Consider the following 23,367-nt stretch of genomic DNA (forward strand, 5'->3'; position numbering starts at 1 on the left):
TGTTTACTCTCTTTCTTTCCGTCATCTCTATCTTATTATTATTATCATTTTCCTATCTATATGTACCCTATGTCTTGCCGTCATCTCTATATCTTTCTCTTATTATCTTTATTCATTCTTATGCTATCAGTGTTTACTCTCTTTCTTTCCGTCATCTCTATCTCATTATTATTGTTATTTTCGTATCAATATGTATCCTGTCTTGCCGTCATCTTTATCTCTTTCTCTTATAATCTTTATTCACAGTAAAGTCCTTTCATTTCATATCACTATTTCTCTCTCATAATGTCTCTCACGTCCGTTCTCCATATTTTATTCATTGCATACTCCACTCGTCAATCATTTCTGATAATAAGCTCTCTCACAATAAAGTAAATGGAAAACAATGCAATATAGTTTATATTTTAAGATTGATTCATTCTTTCTTTGTATATCTATGGCTGTGATAAATGTACTTGAAATCAATTTTATTGAGGGGTAAAGAAGGTGAGAGAACAGATGCGGTGAACATTCATAATGAGACATTTCAATAAGATGCTGATTATGTCATGTATATCACATATAATATATTATGCCTATACCATTTTTACATGCTCATACCAGTGGGCAAAATCAATAACATTCTCTTATTTCTTATTGACTTATCATGGCACAACAAAGAAAAACATCCCCACGACGTCCCTTTTCATGCCCCGCTAAACCGGACATTGACAATAACCTGGGGTAATAGGGATTTCAATGGGCAGATTAGCCCATTGTCAAGGGTGGCTGAGCGGGGTACTTTCAAGTCTCTCCCTATTGAACTTCTTTTCTTCAACAACCTAAATACTAACCTTCTGAATTGTTAGAATACTTGAGCAAGGTATGTAAAGAAAGGTAAGAAGTCCACCTTTCTAATAGATTCGATTTGAAGATGTCTTATCATTGCTAAATAAGAAATTCTAGAGGGATAAAAAACTGCCGTAAATAAGAAAAATTAAACATTATATAATTATGATTATTATAAAAATGATAATTCAAAATATAACAAATGACGGTTCATCGAAAAGCACGTTTTCCGGTCTACAACTTTGCTGCACAATATTTTTCATCATGATCATCCAGTGAAGAGTTATAGCCTCTTGATTCAGCAGAGTCAATAAAGATTCCCTCGAAATGTGTGACCCTAAAAGAATGTGGCACAGGGGGGTTTTTTAACTGGCGCATAAAGAGTTAAGCTAATGGGTTTCCACCAAAAAGTTTCTTCATCTTCGCTCGCTCTTATCATGACGACCCAATTTTTCCCTAGTACACTGTTGGTCATCATGGTGGAATGATTATTTTTACCCCAATTTATGGAATGATTTTGACAATGAGTTATTCCTAATAGATCTAGATAATAGTATACACTTTCAGATTTTATTGAATAATAATTTGTTAGTGTTCATTTTTGCGAGACTGCTAAAGCATGTGTGTGCTACTATGCTAATCAACTAGGGGACCTACGTCCTGAAGTCATAACTGACAGTAATGAGGATTAATGCCTCATAAAAGGGCACTAATATAGCACATCGACACGATTTTGATCATGGGGGCTCACAGTAATGAGGCCATTGCTTAGCTACTGAAACATGACTATACGCAGCGGGGGCTAGGGTACGTCGCCGCCCCCCCCCCCCCCCCAAATACAACAAAACAAAGAAAATGCAATAACCTATCAATGATTCATTGCATTTTGCCCCGATCCCCAACATTTAAAAAAATCCTCTATCCCAGCAAACACAAAACGTTTTTAAAACGTCTACAGAACGTTCTTATCAGGTTCCGTACGTCTTCGTCCATATTAAACGTTTAAAAAACGTTTATATAACGTCTAAGTTGGGACCTTACATTCGCTGCGGAGCTAGGTCTTTTGAAGACGTTCAGAAAACGTTTTGTGGACGTTACAAATTAAACGTTCTTGGATATAACGTTTACAGAACGTTTTATTCAGACGTATTTTGTTGAACTTATTTTTAATGTCCAAATAAATATTTCTTAAAAAATACTAGCTGGCGAAATTAGGCCACATGCATACGCATGGGGGGGTCGAGGTATGTCAAACTGATGCACTCCTGTGGCGTAGCGATGGGGGGAGGCACGTGCTCCCCAATAATTTTGAGGGAAAAAAATAGAAAACATAAGGTGACATTATTTGAAGAAAGTAGTGACCCCTTTCCCTCACATATAATGTTTGTGCCCCCCCCCCCCCAAAGCCCAGTCAGTCCGACCGCGCTACGTCATTTATATGCTCCATTCAACCACGTGTATACAAAGTGCGTACGTACATGGTGGGGAGAGGGGGGTCAACTGCGGACGCACCGTATATCATCGTACCACTGTAGAGGTCAGTGAATCGTACCCGGCACGGCCGGTGCGGCGCGCTCGCTCCATCCAGAGCTAGCTTGCCGCGTGTTTTAAACTGAATAACGAATTGACTGCTTGATGACGTGACTTCGAGATTTCAAATAATCTGTTAGACTGCGACACCGAGGTAAGCGTTATTTTAACATTTTGATATCTGTAAGGAATTTAAGCTTTGTTTGATTGATTTTGAAGCATGTAAAATGAAATAAAATATTGATTATTTGCATTAAAACGAAAAGTACGGTAGACTCTATGTCGCATGTGCAGGCCGATGAAACTCTCATTGCATTGACTGGTATAGTAATTGGGTAGGCTAGGCTATGTGCACACATAACTTCAGGAAGCTCCGATGCTGAACGGCGTCGGAGCTTCTTGGAGAAAGAGTTAGTGCATAGAGTCTACATAGCTGCATTACTATCCTGGCTGTGTATTAAAAGCTGCGCTATTGATACTCAACATTTCAAACACCACTGTACAAAACTCTTTCACTAAAAATCGGTACTTTAGTGACAATTGATGACACCTAAATAGCAGTAATACTAGAATACAATTTGTTCAACTTGCCGATGTTATTTTGTTAGGAAGAACAATTTAGAAATTCAAATTGTTTGTCTACTGTCAAACTTTGCTTACAGCCGCATCGGCATGATAAGTGCATTTGTGTATTATGTGTGTATTGACTATTCCTTTTGAGCAAATGCTGCCTATTAACATGTAGTGCAGTGCTAGAGGTTAATACGCATAATAGCATCGACTCTTTGCTGGAGTGGGTATGTGCGCATGGCTCATTACATTACATGATAATCGGATGATTAAAACAGTTGAGTTTTTAACTTTGCTGTCTGGAAAAATCATGGAAAGTTCCCATCGGGATTTAAAATGCTATTTCGTGAAGAAAATAAGTCCCTCGACTACCATCTCATTTCTTGACTTATTTACTCTTCCCTCAATATCATTTAAAATCCCACGGGAATGGAACATTCCATGCTTTTCCCTCCACCACCATTTAGCAACTTTATATTATCCCACCCCCTATATCAACAGGTTTGTTTTTAGGCAATTGAAATAGCTCCCAAACCACCTTTTTTGTATGGATTTTGTTTTTATAGAAATATCGAGACCTAGTCTAGATCTATATCTTGTTCTCAATTTCGTCCCTTCAAAAAAATTATTTTTAGTTCAGATGACACATTAGATTTCCAATAACGTAGATTAACTTAAAGATTGATTTGTTTTATTTGTACATACAGGCAACTATGTGAAAGCACAAAAAACATCGCCAGGAAGGCAGAGGACACGTCAAACCTGGTACCGGAAGATGATGCTGTGTAGAAGCGAAAGAGACGTCTTCCCCAGAGATTTAGCAAATCTTCAAGTGATTCCTGAAGTGACGCTGGTAAGTATTTGTCTCTTGATGGTTAGTAGTGCTTGGCTCGGCCAGAGACGTATAATTTACATCTTATTTCTTGTTTTCTTCAAAATCCAAGAGATGATGAAAAGCTAAGATAATTTATTTGGTATAGCTAGACCTGCTTTGTGTCCCAGCCATGCAAAATGATGATTAATAGATGTGGCACCATTCCGGCAAAACTGGAAATTAATTTGTAATCTAGGCATAAATTTCGGACAAGAAGTGTGCTTTACCCAAAAGTTTGTTCAGTTTATGAGAATTCTTGTCATGTCTTGATATCCCTTTTAACATCTGCAATGTGTCTCTATTTTTCAGATCTTGAATAGGGTTCGAACCCAAGAAAACAACATGTACGCGGAGGAACGACTAAGGCTGTGGCAGCGGAGATACCAATGCCGAAACTGAATGCGAAGTCCAAGTCCACATCGCATTTTTCAGTTCCAACCCACAACTCCAGCAAGGGCTCGGGCTACGGAAAGTAAGTTTTTTTCAGATAGCATTTCACAAACAAAAGTTTCTGAGTTTTTTTTTTATCAGAACATATACTGTAGAGTGTATTAACTAACAAAACAACATTTGCCATTTGTGCTAAGTTGCTACACTAAAATACTGTTGGATTGGATAAGAGAGACAGATTATCGCGGCGTACAGTACATGTAATTTATTTTATCAACAAGGCATGGGTATAGTTTTCTTACAGAAGAGTCGCTTTTAAATCCTTACAGTATGTATACTTTGTTAGAAGCGCTGCACAGGTGTTGTCTTTGAAGCTGGGTGATATATTCCTGAAGTGACTAAATTGGACAGCTATCAAACATATCTCGCCAAAATATCCTATTCATTTGCTGTCAAACTTTTTAATGACTTGAACTGTTATTATAATGCATTTTATGTGTCTGTTTTTTTCTTCTCAGGCAATTTTCAAGTGCAGGTACTGTGTACGCTGCAGAGGCTGGAGGAAGGGCAGCAGCAGCTGACGCAGTTGGTACAAAAACTGCTTTTGTCCAAACCAGGAGCGGCCGTTGAATTTTGTGGAAGACTGAGGGAGCCGTTTACCAAACCAGTGAACACCAAATTTTCATTCATGGTAGTTTAAGATACCTTCATTCAGGGGCAATGCAAAAATCCTAAAACTCATATTGAAACCAAATTTGACCATTTCAGCTAATAATGGAGAAACTTTATCAGCGACATAACAGTTTTGTTGGTGCATCTTTTTGGATTTAATTGCCAACATCTTGTTGAGAATGCAAGACAAAGTTGTATAGGTCTGTAAATTTACTACTTTTTGTAAGGATGCTGAAACCAATGTGTGTGCTGCCAAACTCTCGACACTGTTTATTTATAACCTTGTCTTCTATATTCATAGACCCTTAAATTTGAGTATTCATATTTGCCTGTTAATAATTCATATCAACTCATTTCTATCAGTTTATTGTAAATAGCTTTTTGTAGATTGTTCATGTGTTTTGTGTTGATTTTATATTTGAAGTAAGATGCAAGGTCCAATGCAAGGCTTCTGGGAAATCTTGACCTGCCCACTAAATCTTTGGTCGATCAAAAGGACAATTTTTTACACGGATTTAAAGGGGAAATCTACCCTAGAAATTTCACTGCTTCAATCAAAGGAGACAAATTTGAACAAAATTAAAAATAAGAAATGGGCAAACTCGGTAAGGAAAACAAATTAAGGAAACTACTCTTTTTTACATTTTCTAGTAAATTACTCTCGGCTATTCAATTTGACAATGCTGATGACATCTTGAGTAGCTCTAAATTCACTTTGTACACAAAATTTCACATTTTCTATCCCCCATAGTCAAAGCATTTTGTGTAAAAAGCTATTCGTCATTAGTAATCTGAACATACTCTGATTAAAAGCTGTGGAAATGTGCAACTTTAAGGAAAATTTAGAAAATATGAAATTTTGTGTACAAAGTTGATGGATAGCTACTCACAGTTGATGTCATCAGTGTTGCCAATTTGTAGAGCTGAAACGAGTGTAGTTTCCATATTTTTTTTCTCCGTACTTTCACTCGAAATGTGACTTCTTAAAATAGTCACATTTTTATCACTTGTAGAAGTTGATGAGAAAGTAAATACATGTACTATTTTGAATAGTTATAATTTGCACCGGATGATGAAGCTAATCCTGGGTGGAGGCACATAGCTAAATCGGTTATTCACATGTATTTAATGATAATTTGTGACATTTTGTTAAAAGGTTCTGGTGAATTTATTCACATTGATATAGTACACAAAGAAATTCTATGCACTATGTGGTTTTACCAAAGATCAAGACTTATTATAGAAAGATTTCTTAATCATTTGCTGGGGCATCTTTTTGGCATGAATTGCCAGGTTCTGTAAATAACTCAAATTGATTTTATAAAGTGTGTTACCAAAGTTGCTATATGTGTGCTGCCAAATTCTTGACACTATCATTTTATCTTGCCTTGTATATTTAGACCCGTGAATATATGAGTATTCATATTTGCCAGTTAATGAGGCATATCTTCAACTCATCTATCATTTTCTTATGTTTTATTTGTAGATTGTTCATGTGTTGACACTATTAATTTATATGTTGCCTTGTATATTCATAGAGACATAGACCCGTAAATATATGAGTATTCATATTTGCCAGTTAATGACATATCTTCAACTCATCTATCAGATTATTGTGTATTATTTGTAGATTGTTCATGTGTTATGTATCTATAGTTTTAAAGGGATAGTTTAGTATTGGTCAAACTTAACTTTAAAACCAAAACCTGCACCATCACGGTGCAAAGTAATAATCACAAACGGCCAAGTAAAACCCCTGTTAATATTCAAAATGACCCGTTACTTTCAGTTTATGCATTTAATGTTTGTTAAAATAATAATTAAATATCTATATAAATTGCTTTTTAAAGAACTATTCAGATTTTTTTTCTTCAAAGTAGTCTTTAAGCATTTTTAATATTTTGAATAAAAATATATTTATGGATATTTCAGCCGTTTGTGAACCGACTTTGATCAAATAACAATTTATTCTTAATATCAGAATTGTATGTTCTTTCGGGGGCACTTCGGGAAATACCAATACTCTTTTTCAAATATACATGATGTACTGTATTGCCAAGCCTTTGTACATATTTTGTAAATATGTTTGATAATAAATTCATAAAATCAATCAAACTCATGTGTGACCTAGCGTTTATTTAAAATTCACTGTATATTGGACGTTCTTAAAAGGTTTTCTGAACGTTCTTAAAACGTTTCCAAGACGTTCTAGACGTTCTTAAAAGGTTTACTGAACGTTTTAAAAACGTTTCCAGGACGTTCTAGACGTTCTTAAAAGGTTTTCTGAACGTTTCCAGGACGTTCTGGACGTTCTTTAAAGGTTTTCTGAACGTTCTCAAAACGTTTCCAGTACATTCTAGACGTTCTTAAAAGGTTCTCTTGGACGTTCTAGACGTTCTTTAAACGTCCTGGAAACGTTCTAGACGTTCCTAAAAGGTTTTCCGGACGTTTTTAAGGTTCTTAAAACGTTCTTAAAACGTCCCAAACGTCGTACAGGTTTTCTGCAGGTCCTTGCACTTAAAAGCAAATCTTTAAAAGGTTTTTTATTGGTTCTAGAAACGTTTAGAAAACGTTCAAAAAACGTCCATTTGGAACGTTCCAAAAAACGTTTTCAACCTACCACAAATGGACGTTTTTAGAACGTTTTCACAAAACGTTTAGAAAACCAATTTGGAACCTTTTTAGAACGTTCAGAAAACGTTTAATTGTTAGTTGGGATGTGGGCATGCCTTGAATCATAATGCATTGTCCTACAGAGGATTTTTTCTTGTTGGGGACCGGGGGAAAATTCAATGAATTATTGATAATTTATAGTATTTTCTTCGTTTTTTGTATTTTTTTAAGGGGCGGCGAATAACCCTTGCCCCCGCTGCGTACAGTCATGATTCAGTGGCTAAGCAAGGGCCTCGTCACTGTGAGGCCCCAGAATAAAAAACCGTGTCGATCAGCTATATAAGTGCCCTTTTTGAGGCATTAATCCTTATTACTGTCAGTTATTACTAAAGGGCGTAGGACCCTCATTAGCAAAGTAGCACACACATGCTTTAGTAGATATCTTTATTCAATAAAATCTGAGAATGTATACTATTATTTAGATCTATGAGAAACAAATCATTGTCTTGAGGAGTTAATTTTTCTTTATCTTCATATATTATCTATTTAATGTTTTCAATGTTATTATTATTTTTACTTTTTGACGTATCGTATTTCCCATTTCTTTAATTGATTTTGAACGAGTCATTTCCTTACAAATAGTGATCAAATATTCTCGTTTTGCTTGTCTTTTTATCTTTAGTGCTTCTGCTTTCTTTTCCAGGTAATCTTCTACGTATTCTTCAGTTTTTCTTTTCTCTGCTAAATATCTTAGGTGATTGCTTCTTTTATAATAGGTAAACATTCCTTGTTTCACCAAAAAACAGGAATTTGTCTTTGTTTTGATTTCGCCTTTCCTAAACGTAACATTGTGTTATTAAAATTTTCTACAAATATAAATTACGCTTCTTCTACATTGTGATCGTCTATACATTTATTGATTCATGATTTTTTTTTTTTGCCCAATTAATATTAGCAAGTGACCTATTTATTTATTCCGGGTCAATCTTTGGTAGATTATTTTGATTTCTTATTTCTATCAATATAGGAAAATCACTTCCTAAAGTGGAAAGTTCTACATTCCAAGATATCTCCTGTGAAAGATGTTGTAGATGAAAAGCATGAAACTAATGATGAACGCTACGTCGCTAGGTGGATAATTTTTCATAATTCCTTCATAATTGTTGATATTAAAATGTTCGTTTTCCAACGACCAAGTTTTGTGCATACTAAATAAAGACGCGCGCCTCGGGGTGATAGCAGCGGAGGCAAATTTCCCTTGAGCGTATGGAGACAGCCAGTTCCTCGTAGCAGTCGAATTCTCTATAATATAACATATTCTTAATTCCATTTGACAATACGGAATGCGACGGGAATGCTGATGGAGAGACGTCCATTTAAATTTTGAATGCCGATGAGAATAATTTTTTTCAATTTTAAAATCTAGAAAAATGAAAAATCGAATACCTTCGTCTCTTCTATTCCTTTGAAACCCGCAAAGTGTTCCATGTTTATTTGTTTTCACACTTTTATGTTATGTAAAATCAGATGTTTAAACTACTATTTCAATCAAATTTCAAAATAACATTTCGCATTATAAATTAATGAGGATGTGACTGTATCAAGATGGAAAGTTTAAAAACATGTTCAAGTCGAGTAATGTCAGCAATCGTTATCCAACACAATGCTACAATTATATCAATTCGGATTTTGGACACTCAATATGTGGACCCCCCCCCCCCCCCCCCCCCTCTATGGAAGTGCTGATGGAGTGACGGCTATTTTGCTCATGATACAAAATATATGAATTTAAAACCTACAAAATGACAAATCGAATCATTTCGTTCCCGTTGTTGTGATTGTGTTTTCCATTGGAAACTGCCAAATATTCTGAGCCTGTTTTCACACATTTGTGTTACGTTATTATGAAATAAAGATTTCCAAAGTAATATCTGTAGCAAATAGATTGTAAATGTAACGTATTGCTTTGTAAGTGAATGAGGTTGGCGACTGTATCATCATGTAATGTTAGATATACTTCAGTATATTATTGTCAGCAATTGTTTATCCACCATCATGTCGTATTATTACAACAGATTGAGACTCTGTTCATCCGCTCTGATAATATCAGTGATCGTCCCAATGCATCACGTGATCTCGCTCAGTTCATCTGTAAGATGCCTCATCTGAAGAACCTGACATTCTGGAGTCCCTGTCGCGATGACTTCTACTCAACATCATCGGAGATGGCATCATCTGCAAAGGTATTGGTTCGCTCATATATTTTAGGATTTAGGACACTAAGAAAATCACTACATATTTTTTATACTTGAAGTGTACCCTTTTCTATATTGTCAAACGCAAGTGTAATATTTTACTCTCCGTTTTAGTATATCCTACCATTGAGAGGAAGTGGGTTGGAAAAGTTAACTGTTTATGGACGTGGATGTGAAAAGTGAACTTATTGCCATAATACAAAAACAGACTGAAGATGGATGTTGATTAATATATTATATACCATATCTTTAATTCCATTTGACAATTCGGAATGCTACAGGAATTCTGATGGAGAGACGTCCATTGTAATTGGGAATGTTGATGTTATGTTATGTAAGATTATATTTCCAAAGAACTATTTCAATCAAATGTCAGAATGACGTTTTGCTTTGTAAATGAATGAGGATGGCAACTGTTTCAAGATGTGAAGTTCGGAAATATGTTCAAGGCGTGTAATGTCAACAATTGTTTTTTAAACGTAATATTACAACTAGGCCTATATAGATAGATAAAAAGATAGATAGATAGTTTATTGGTTTCCACAATTTCTCATTTTACAAAGAGTGTATAACAACATATTGAAAATTATTATAATACACATGTAAATACAATACCGGTACACACTATTCAGAATATTGTCCATTAAGTTAAACTTAAGAGATATAGTGGCGGAGCCTATGGAAAAGCAGAGCTTGTTGTGGGTAGGCCCCTTAAACTACACATGACATAATTAACTAAAGTAAAGTTTATAAAATACAAATACATGCTAAAACAGGGAAAGGGAGATACAGGAATACATGAACCGATACTCACAATTAACTACAAAAGATAAGGAAAAGGGAAGGGAATATATATGCAGCTTATTGAAACAATATTACAATATAGTTTGTTCTCGATATGAGTATATTATAAACATAGTTGGTATGGTCATACCGTTAGCTACTCATTGTAATGAACAAAATTATACAGCTTGGAGACAAGAATAGTCAGGAATCAGGAATGACAATATGTATTCAAATAATAACTTTTCAATTTTTTTTCTAAATACATGTACACTAACAGACCTTTTAATCATAGAATCGAGAGAATTCCAGAACTTAGGACCTGTATATATTAAGGTATATTGAGCAAAGCGTGTTCTCGTTCTAGGAAGGTGATAGGAAAACGCCTGTCGGGTAGGATATTAATGGACTTGATTTCTTTTCTTAAACAAATAAGATAGTGCCTGGGGCAGTTAGTTGTTATTCAGCTGAAACACGAGGCAGCCTAATTGTAAATTTAAAATATCCCGAACTCATAGTACTCTAGTATTAAAGACAAGAGGGCTCGAGTGAGTACGAATAGGTACATTGCGAATTGTTCGTATTGCTCTTTCTTGAACAGCCAGGATTTTGTCCAGTTGAAGTTTCAATAAACTACCCCAGGCAAGAATACCATAGTTCAAGTAGTTTAACATTAAAGTGGAGTACAACATTTGCAATACATATGATGGGAACATAGGTTTCAGTTTGTATATCACACCAGCATTTCTTGATAGTAATGAACACAAATAATTTGTATGTATTTTCCAGGACATCTTATCATCGATAAAGAGGAATATGTGTATATATTTTCCCACGAGACTGGCTAGATTGTCTACAAACAGCCCGGAGACTCCTCAACAGTCACATAGATTAGACAATAGTCATGAAGACATTGATGACTTCAATCGATCAAGTGATTCAGTTCGAAATAGTGACAATGCAGACAGTAATAGCAATCAAGAAGCCTATCTTGAACTTGCTGATGATGGAAGTATACCAGTTATTTCAAAACGAGGATTACGTATGTGTCATTTGAATGTTAATTCCTTACCAAATAAACTTGAAGACCTAAGGTATTTGTTAAGAAATTCTCCCTTCGACATCATTGGCCTTACTGAGACTCATTGTGATAACACGGTTAGTGACAACGAACTGCATATTGATGGTTATGATTTACTAAGGAAAGATAGAAGTAGGCATGGTGGGGGCGTGATGATTTATTTGAAGAACACCCTCCACTTTCAACATGTGAAAGATCTTGGGTTAAACTTAGAAACTATTTGGATAAAAACCAAGGTACGGAACGTGAAATCATTTTTAATTTGTGTTATGTACCGTCCACCGAACTCTTCAGTTGATTATTTTGATTTAATGTCTGCTATGATGAGTAATGCTCTAGATTTTGATTGTGAACTGATTATATTGGGGGACCTCAACTGTGACCTACTTTCTGACAATGTCGATTCATCGACACGATCTCTTATGACTGTAATGCAGGGATCACTTTTGTCACAGTTGATTGAGATTCCTACTCGTGTGACCCAGCATTCTAAAACACTTATTGACCATATTTATACAACATGTCCGGACGATCACAGTATTTCAGGTGTCATAAAAACTCACATTAGTGATCATATTTTGATATTCACATGTTTACATTCTAGAAGTGCTGGGAATGTTCATAACGATATCAAATTCAGAAACTTAAAAGAATTTAAGCAGGTAAATTTTGTCAACGATCTCTTAAACTTAATGTTTAGAGAATTAGCTTGTGTTAGCAACGTTGACACAGCTTGGAAATTGTGGTACAATCAAGTAATGTCAGTTATTAATAAACATATGCCATATAAACACAAAAGAATGAGGAAAAAACCCTCTCCTTGGATCACAGGTGAAATAATTACATTGATAAAAAAAAGAAAGTATCTCCATAACAAGGCTTTAAAGTTTAACTCCTCAGGATTATGGAAAGAATATCGTAGAATACGTAACATGGTAACAAGTTTAACTAAAAAATCTAAACAAAAGTATATACAGGGTTTATTGCAAGATAAGTCTGGTGACCCCGGTGCATTATGGTCTATTCTAAAGCAACTATCCTCTAGCACTGGTCAGCTTTCCATAAAATTGAATATTAATGATGTTGAAATTTATCAGCCTGAAATTGTTGCCGAAAAACTGAACGACTACTTTATTGATAGTGTTTCAGAACTCCTGGGAAAAACAGATTGGAGAGCTAGTGAAACCACAATTCCAGATGTAATTGTCAGTTGTCCATTGCCACAGGAGAATTGTGAGGACCTTGATCATGTTGATCGTCAAATTTTTGATATTCCTCCAATCACCTACGATTTTGTTGTAAAAGAAATTGATAGCCATTCTGTAAAAAAAAGCGACAGGGCCTGATGACATCTCTGTTAAAATGTTGAAAGTGATGAAATATGCCACAAATGTAATAGATGGTCTTATTTATATTTTCAACCTTTCTTTGTCAAAAGGGCATTTTCCAAAAGCATGGTGGTTGGCCAAAATTCGCCCTATTTTTAAGGGCGGTGATCGATTATGTATAGAAAAATATCGACAAATATCCTTATTGTCAATTGTTTCAAAAATTTTGGAGAAATGGGTACAAAAGCATTTACAGACATACTTATTAAATAGCGATTTCTTCAGTGAAAGTCAATTTGGCTTTAGACCAAAGCATTCATGTGAAAGTGCTCTATTGTGTATGGTTGATGACTGGGCAACCGAAGTTGATAGGAATTTTGTGGGGTAGCGTTTATTGATATGCGTAAAGCCTTTGATTCTGTTAACTACGATGTATTGCTGAACAAACTTTCTATGATAGGATGCTCTGAGAATGCATTGGCATGGTTTAAATCCTACTTTTGCTTTAGGGATCAATTGACAGAAATAGGGGGTAAATTATCCAATACAAGGTCAACTATCTCTGGGGTACCACAAGGCTCTGTTTTAGGGCCCCTGTTGTTTACAATATATATTAACGATTTGGTTTCCAGTATAAAGTCAGGAAAAGTTGTCATGTTTGCTGACGATGCAACTCTGTATGTTAGTGGTAGTAATCTTGAATCGGTTGAAAGTCAACTAAATTCTGCAATGAATGAAGTCTACAAGTGGACATCTAAAAATAGATTGGTACTAAATGATAAAAAAAAACGAAAGTGATGCTTCTTGGTTCTCGACAACGATTGAATACCTTGCAGGATAAAAAAAAATATCTGTTATAATTAATGGTACCTTACTAGAATGTGTATCTGAATATAAGTGTCTGGGGGTGTCGATTAATGATACTCTGACATTCAAATCTCATGTTACTTCTATTGCAAAAGTCATGAAACAAAAACTTGGCCTAATTAGAAGAAACAAGTATATATTTAATGTTGATCAACTCAAAAGATTATATTGGGGATTTGTTCTCCCCCATGCATTATATTGTTCAACCGTCTGGTCATCTTCATCCGAATCTAACTACAAAATATTAAACACGCTACACAAGCGCGCAGCATATATGTAAGTGGATATACTTGGGAAACCTCATCGGAAACAGTTTTTCGAATACTAGCCTGGCCTACTCTAAAAGAACTGTTTAACAAGTCAATATCATGCATGGTATATAAATTTGTAAGTGGGGTTGCACCATCCCAGTTAAGTAGTAAATTTGTTCTAAATGACAATGTCTCTACACGTGTAACACGAAGCACCAACAGGTTTTTATTACGTATCCCTCAATGCAAAACTCAATTTTATCGGAGGACATTTGTACCAGTTAGTGTAAATGAATGGAACTGTTTGTCCGATGAATGCCGATCTGCCCAGTCCTTAGCCATTTTCAAAAAATGTATCAAACCTGGCAATAAATAGCTTTTTTTTAATGAAGGTGGAGGAGGGGGTTGCAGTGAGGTCAAATTCATTTTATGCTTGATTTTAATGTAATTTTTAGTTTGTAAACAGGTGGTAAACAGGTGTGTGTGTGTTAGCTTTCGTTACCCCTGTCATTTCTATATATAATATTGTTCATTGTCATTTTATGTTGTTTTTTAAACAGAGCCCTGTTGTAAACCAGCCTATTTTAATGTTTTTAACAATGTTTTGTAATGATTTTTAGCTGAACATGTTACTCTGTATAAAGATGCGAAATAAATAAATAAATAAATAAATAAAAGAGGCAAAGAAACTTGGTCGATTTTACTTTCTAAATTTTAACATTGTTGAAATAGATATCTCCTGGTAAATCGGATATTGAATTGCTAAAAAATATGAAATTAGTTTTGTCCAAGTTCAGTGAAAGTCTATTCGCAAAAATCCACTGTGTATATCAGATTAGGACTTTGGACACTCAATATGTAGACCCACCCCCCCCCCCCTATGGAAGTGCTGATGGAATGACGGCTTTTTTATTAAGAATTGCCGATGATAATAAATATATTAATTTATAATAATAATACTAATATATAAATTCAAAAACCTACAAAATGAAAAATCGAATCTCATCTCTCCCGTTGTTTTGATTATGTTTTCCATTGAAAACTGCCAAATGTTCTGATTCTATTTTTCACACAATTGTGTTACCTTTTTAAGAATAACACTTTCAAAGTAATATCTCTATCAAATAATTTGTAAAAGTAACGTATTGGTTTTGTAAGTGAATAAGGATGGCAACTGTATCATCATGTTATGTAAGATATAATTCAGTATATTAATGTCGGCAATTGTGTATCTAACATGATTTCGTACTATTACAACAGATTACAATAGTTTCCCCGGTGTCATGAAATTAAATTGAATTAGGAGAATACTGGGGAAAAGAGGTCTGTTTTTACAAAAACAAATTTGTCGTATTATTACAACAGATTGAGACTCTGAAGATCCGCTCTGGTGACCTCAGTGATCGTCCCAATGCATCACGTGATCTCGCTCAGTTCATCTTTAAGATGCCTCATCTGAATGAGCTGACACTCCTTGGTTTCTATCACGATGACTTCTACTCAACATCATTGGCGATGGCATCATCAGCAAAGGTATGGATTTGGTCATATATTTTATGACTCTATTTGCTATACTTAAAGTGTACCCTTTTATATGTTGTCAAACGCAAGTGTACGATTTTACTCTCGTAATTGTTAAGATGAAGCAGGTAGGAAAAGTTAAATGTTCATGGACGTGGATACGAAAAGTGAACTTTCTGTCATAATACAAAAACAGACTGAAGATTTTAACGTGGCTGGTGAATAATATATTATATAACATATTCTTCATTCCATATGACAATTCGGAATGCGACGGGAATGATGATGGAGAGACGTCCATTTAAATTGTGAATGCTGATGAGACTAAATATTTTATTTTAAAAACCTACAAAAATTAAAAATCGAATCCCTTTGTCTCTCTAATCCCTTCGGAAACCGCAAAGTGGTTCATATTTTGGTTTTTACACTTTTATGTTATGTAAAATTAAATTTTCAAATTACTATTTCCGAATTAAATTTCAGAATAACGTCCCATAATAAATGCATGAGTATGGCAACTGTATCAAGATGTAAAGTGTAAAAACATGTTCAAGTCGAGTAATGTCAGCAGTTGTTTATCCAACAAAATTGTATCAGATTAGGACTTTGGACACTCAATAAGTGGACCCCCCCCCCCCCTCACCTCCTATGGAAGTGCTGATGGAGTGAAGGCTATTTTAATTAAGAATTGTTGATGATTAGAAGAAGAAAAAATGAAATCAAAACCTACAAAACGAAAAATCGAATCATTTATTACCCGTTGTGATTGTGTTTTCCATCGGAAACTGTCAAATATTCTGAGTCTAATTTTACATATTTGTGTTACGTTATTATGGAATATGATTTTCAAAGTAATATCTCTATCAAATAAATTGTAAGAGGAAGGTTTTGTTTTTGTAAGTGAATGAGGATGGCGACTGTATCATCATGTAATGTAAGATATTATTCAGTATCGTAATATCAGCAGTTGTTTATCTAAACATGATGTCGTACTATTACAACAGATTGAGACTTTGAACATCGGCTCTGATGATCTCGGTAAACGTCCCAATACATCACGTGATCTCGCTCAGTTCATCTGTACGATGCCTCATCTGAAGAACCTGGCACTCGATGTTTTCTATCACGATGACTTCTACTCATTATCATCGGCGATGGCATCATCAGCAAAGGTATTGATTTGATCATATATGTTAGGAATCTAAGAAATTCACTTCATATTTGTTATACTTGAAGTGTACCCTTTTCTGTATAGTCACAGGGAAGTGGACTATTTTACTCTCGCAATTAGTACACAGTTGAGAGGAAGCAGGTAGGAAAAGTTAAATGTTATGGACGTGGAAGCGAAACAAATGAACTTTCTGTCATAATACAAAAACATACTGAAAATTATCCCTTTGGAAACTGCAAAGTGTTTCAATGTTTATTTGTTTTCACACTTTTATATTATATAAAATTAGATTTTCAAAGTACTTTTTCCGAATCTAATTTCAGAATGACGTTTTCCTTTGTAAATGAATAAGGGATGGCAACTGTATCAAAATGTAATGTTTAGAAATATGTTCAAGTCGTGTAATGTCAGCAATTGTTTTGTTTAACATAATTTTACAATTATATCAGATAAGAACTTTGAACACTCAATATGTAGACCCCCCCCCCCCTATTGAGGTGGTGATGGAGTGACGGCTATTTTAATTACAAATTGTTGATGATATTAAATATATGAGTTCAAACCCGACAAAGTAAAACATCGAATAATTTCTTTCCCGTTGTTGTGATTACGTTTCTCATCGGAAACTGTCAAATACTTTCTGAATCTCTTCGTCCCCGTTTGTATTATTTCTATAACATGTCACAAACTGCAAAGTGTTCCATTTATATTTGTTTTTACACTTTTCTGTCATGTTATATTAGTTTTTCAAGTACTATTTCAATCCAATGTCAGAATAACATATTGGTTGTATAAAAGAATGAGAATGGCAACTGTATCATGATGTAAAGCGTAACATATATTTAAGTAGCGTAATGTCAGCAATTGTTTATCCAACATGATGTCGTACTATTACAACAGATTGAGACTCTGAACATACGCTCTGGTGATCTCAGGAAAAGTTCCGATGCATCACGTGATCTCGCTGAGTTCATCTGTAAGATGCCTCATCTGAAGAACCTGACACTCCGTGGTTTCTATCACGATGCCTTCTACTCAAAATCATCGGCGATGGCATCATCAGCAAAGGTATGGATTCGGTCATATATTTTAGGACTCTGGGAAAACTACTACATATTTGGTTGTACTTAAAGTGTACCCTTTCGTATGTTTTTAAATGCAAGTGTACGATTTTACTCTCGTAATTGTTAATAGAAAGCAGGTAGGAAAAGTTAAATTTTCATAAACGTGGATGCGAAAAGTAAACTTTCTTTTCATAATATAAAAACAGACTGAAGATTTTGACATTGCTGGTGAATAATATATTAATTCCAAATGACAATTGGGAATGCGACGGGAATGCTGATGGACGTCCATTTAAATTGTTAATGGCGATGAGACTAAATTATTTCAATTTAATAACCTACAAAAATAAAAAAATCGAATCCCTTCGTCTCTTCTATCCCTTTGGAAACCGCACAGTGTTCCATATTTTTGTTTTCACACTTTTTATTTTATGTGAAATCAGATTTTCAAGTACTATTTTCAATCAAATTTCAGAATACTTTTCCCATTATAAATGAATGAGGATGGAAACTGTATCGACATGTAAAGTGTGAAAATATGTTCAAGTCGAGTAATGTCAGCAATTGTTTACCCAACATAATGCTACAATTACATCAGATTGGGACTTTGGACACTCAATATGTAGCCTTTTGACAAGGCCTCGTGACTCTGGCTATTTTCACCCCAATCAGAGGCTGAGATGAATCTAGAGACCCGTGGTGAACGCGCGATCGAATGGCGGATGCGCTACTCGCTCTGCCGTTCACTCGGGTTTTCGTGATTAGTCCCTTTTTAGTCGCTCGGCGTCTATCAGACATGTGGCCTTGTTTAAAGGCTACTCAATATATGGACCCCCACCCTGCGGAAGTGCTGATGGGGTTACGGCTATTTTGATTTAAAAAAAATATGAATTCAAAACCTACAAAACGAAAAATCGAATCATTTCTTACCCGTTGTGATTGTGTTTTCCATCGTAAACTGTCAAATGTTCTGAGTCTATTTGTACACGTTTGTGTTTTGTTATTAAGAAATAAGATTTTCAAAGTAATATCTCTATTAATATATTGTAAGAGGCAGGTATTGCGTTTGTAGGTAAATGAGGGTGGCGACTGTTATCATCATATAATATTAGATATAATACAGTAAAATAATGTCAGCAATTGTTTATCTAACATGATGTGATACTATTATAACAGTACTCCTTACTCATTCCGACGTGAAAATGTAGTAGGGTCAGTAAGATTACCCAATTATATTACCCCCCCCCCCCCTCCACGATTTTTCTGATTGTTCGGGAACACATAAGGATGGCGCCCCGCCGCTCGCTGACTTTTTTCTTTCGAGTCTTGCGCATCTTTTAATTATTTTTTTTTAAATCGGACCAACAGTCACAAGGTCACGTGACCTTTTGTCTTTGCATGTCAGCCCGAAAATCGATCATGTTCGTGATTTGTGTACAAAACATATAGAAATGTCATTTTTCCTAAAAATTGATAACGTTGGTTATCGGGTCTTCTTTAAAGTTTAGGTGGTTGTTTTAGGAGTCAAAATAGTTGAATTGTATTAAGAAATGAAACGAAACAACCAAAACAATAAAATACATAAGTTTTAAAAAACAATGAAATACATTTTAAATTATGAAAACAAGAGATAACATAAGGAATAAGCTGGCTCTTCCAAATTTGTTGTCGAATTATTATTCCAAAAGGTCTAATGAATATATATAGTGAAAAAGAATGCTTAAATATGAATAATATATGATTTATAGGTGAAAAAAATGTGATTTGTATTACCTTATTTGCATAAATTACCATAAATATGCAAATGAGTGAATTAAAAAAAAATGAAATTATCATAGTATTCTATACACTTCACTTTACATGCGTGCACGTTTTCGCGGAGATCTTAAAGGGGCCATAATGCCCCCCCCCCCCCGGCCGTACTAAGACCTCAAATAGCCCGGCCTTTTTAAGGTTAAGGACGGGTTTTTGACCGTTCTGCCTTCTTGTTGTATTCTCTTTTGTTCTGTAAGACTTACGATCATGAGCCACGTTTATCATTCATATTACCCACTACTCCGTCTGTCTATAGGTCAATAAGATCTAGAAAATGATATAAATTTTGTAACCGTCATGCCCCAGTCCCGTTCGGATCAATCAAAAACGCATTGATCCCCTCTGACATTATCGATCAGTTATGAAGAAACACCATTATATCGGTCTCAGAAGAATCCAGGAACTATTGAAATTCCGGCTAAATTCAGGTATCAAGACTTGTAGATCTTTACCAAAAAATGTGATTGTGTTAAGAGTTTTTTATTGTGGCAACGATGATAATATAATTGAAACATACTGTTGATTCTTGAATATAGTTTTATTGGGTCGTTATTAGTATTCATGTAACATAATGTTGCTATCATTACAGATTGAGACGCTTAGATTATATCTGCATCTCAGTAAACGGCCTTCTCAATCACGTGATTGCGCTCAGTTTATATGTAAGATGCGTCATCTGACGAACCTGACACTCGACGGCAAGTATCACAATGACTTCTACTCAATTACATCATCATCGATGGCAGCATCCGCAAAGGTATTGATTTCATTATATATTGTAGGATCTAAGCAAATCACTACATGTTTTGTTATACTGGAAGTGTACTTTATTCTGTATAGTCTAACGAAATTTGACAATTCGCCCGCCTTCCTCCCGATAGGCCTATGCATTAAAACACATAACAATAAGCTAAATGTTATAGTGGTATATTTGTACCTGTAGTCACGTTTATATTAAATATCTGTTAATTCTGCAGTAAAGTTTTACATCGGATATTCTTAAACGGCCCACTGTACATCACAATTCAAGTAATATTATTAATTCACACTACACTATACTACACTACATCGATAACGGTTTAAATTTTACTTGTGATATAAAGTTATATAGTTTGTAATCACTTTTAATATAACTATTTCAAACTCTAATACATTTATGCCAGTTACATTGTATTTGATTATTGTTTATACGAAGCACGGAATTTGACCGATTTTAAATTATTTAGTAGGTGTTCATCCTAACGTATGGCTAAATTAGACTGGTCTTCGTTTCAATGAATCTATAAACGGTACTTTCCGTCACATATTCATATTGGTAAATAACGAATGATATACATGTACAATTGAATTGTATGAAGAAAAAACCAAAATTCTTATAACTTGTAACTTATACTTGCATTTGCATATAAAGCCTTCTCTCATTTGCTCGGCTCATGTCTTTTTAAAATCCTTGTTTATATTCTACAATACTCATGAGGCTAGCAAAATCCATATTCATTTTTTTTGTCGCTTTTTTCATGAAACCTAAGAATGCAGTGATATAACCACCAACAATCGAACCTACTACATTTGTTATTGTACTTTAATCTCCCTTTTTATGTATATGATGACGACCAGGGTGTTAACACGTGCCCCACCCTGACTGAGCTGAAAGTGAATGATGAGACACTTCGAGGATGGCAGGATTGTGGTTCGATGTTTGACAATGTGAAGAGGGTCACAATACAGGTACAGAGCACGATTAACTGTGACGTCATCCAGAGGATCCATCTAACAGGAGCAACAGAACTCACCATTCAAACACATGAGTATGGACTTCAACCGGCTGGTTTCCGTGAGGATCCCACTTCACTACCCAATGCCCTCCTGAATATCTCCCCTCAGCTTGTCAAGGTGACATTCAGCGATCTTGACATTGGCAACAGTAAGATGGAACTAATCTTACAAGCTTTCAAATCACCTCACAACCTCAAACATTTGAAGACTATCAGGTAAAACACAATGTGCTTTTCTTCAAAGAGTACTTTGACACTTTTCTCCTTTTGATTCTCCACTCCCCATCTGGAAATTGAAGAAAATATGCGGGTTTTTTAATTGCATAGAGTGTGTCTCCCCCTTTCTCTCTCTCTCTGTCTCTCACCATCTCCCCCCCCCCCTCTCTCTCTCTCTCTCTTTTCTATTTCTTTCTCTCACTCTCTCTCTCTCTTTCAAAGTTTGATTTATTATGATTAGAATCAATTTGAATTTAAAGATGACAAAACATCAATACTAACATGAGTAGGCCTAAATATTTATGATGAAGAGCTCTGCTCACCTGTACCATGCATCACGGTTTTTATACAAATTGAGGTGCTACATGATAAAACAAATAAGATAAAAAGTTACATCATTGTGAACGGCTCTATTGCAAACATTAATAACTCCTGTAACATGCCCCATCCCCTAGATAATGCTGTATTCCGTATATCTTAATACTGGTAGATTCGTTAGATGCGGAACAGATTTGAGCGTGAATGATTTCACCACTGCATGCAATGAACATCAGGTCATGACGGTGGAAGTGGAGCATGGCACACCACGTAGGTAAGTCCTTACAACTTTAACTTTTAGACTTGCATGGCCATTAATGACTGCATAACATTTATGTATGATTGCATGTCTCTGAAACCCTCTGCGATAATCAGTGTTTGTGTATTGTACGCACAGTCACAGGTATTTTTTTCATCTCAGGAAGGATGTGCAATATTAAAAGCCGCCTTCCTCTTTTGTTAACTTTAACGACTTATGCCTAGGTCACATTATAGGGCCGCCGCAGCATTCCCAAGGTCACATATGGTAGCGGTGACATATGTTAGGGTAGCCGCACGATTTTTGTTTTGAATTTGTGGAGACAGAAAATCTGTGGCTGCCGTACGGCCTTTGAAGTGATGACGTACTATCGCCTTAGGGCGTCCCTGCGGCGGCCGTAGCCGTTTTTTTAAACAAATACTAAGGCAGACGCAAGGTACACCTGTAGCTACATGGTGTCCGCAAGGCGGCCGAAGGGTGACAATACGGGGGCTGTGCGGCCAGACGCTTGCTACCGCTTCACCCCTGGAATATATAAAACGCAAGGCCATCGTACGCCCGACGCTCTACGAGTCTACGGCATGGCTACGGCGTGTCTAATCGCTACGGCGAATCTATACATAAAAACAGTTATAACTCAGCGTTATAATTCCACGGCGACCCGTATGGCCTGCAAAGATAGGGATACGCCCAAGGGTGACCCTGAGGCTACCGCAGATTGTCTGCGGCCGCCGCAAGTATCTCTCGATTTCCGGGGCGTACGGCCGCCGTATCCTAGGCGTATAGCAAATGTGACCTAGGCATTACTGGCTGACTAGAATACAGCAGAAATGAGGTCTAGTGTTAGAATTAGTGGGAGACTATAGCCAAGGGTGTCGCCAAGGATGTAAGACTAAATTAATATCCTAGAATAGACAATGGTATGTAATTTCCCCCAGCTTAGCACACGTTCATAATATAATTGCATGCTTCCATACATATGTACCATACATCATCATTGCCTTTGTCTTCCTGGTGATGCTACAGCATGTCTGACATAGCAACTTGTATGTTGCTATTGTAATACGTATTCTAATGGGTGGTCGACTTCGGCAAAGATACATACCACTTTCTCAAGTTAGCTCATTGATGACTGACAGATGATGTCACAAGGGGAATGAGATCTGGAGGTTTTTTGGGGTGGAGC

General features: G+C 35.7%; 1 long non-coding RNA gene across 1 annotated transcript; it reads left to right on the forward strand.

The window, feature by feature from the left end:
- Positions 1-2,276: 2,276 nt before the first annotated feature.
- Positions 2,277-5,443, forward strand: LOC115927995. The gene is made up of 4 exons (XR_004065808.1): positions 2,277-2,512; positions 3,636-3,781; positions 4,112-4,274; positions 4,711-5,443. It is a non-coding gene; the product is annotated as an uncharacterized LOC115927995 (long non-coding RNA).
- Positions 5,444-23,367: the final 17,924 nt, after the last annotated feature.

The sequence above is a fragment of the Strongylocentrotus purpuratus genome, unplaced genomic scaffold (assembly GCF_000002235.5).
Source record: "Strongylocentrotus purpuratus isolate Spur 01 unplaced genomic scaffold, Spur_5.0 spur5_scaffold_21, whole genome shotgun sequence".
NCBI classification, from domain to species: Eukaryota; Metazoa; Echinodermata; class Echinoidea; order Camarodonta; family Strongylocentrotidae; genus Strongylocentrotus; species Strongylocentrotus purpuratus.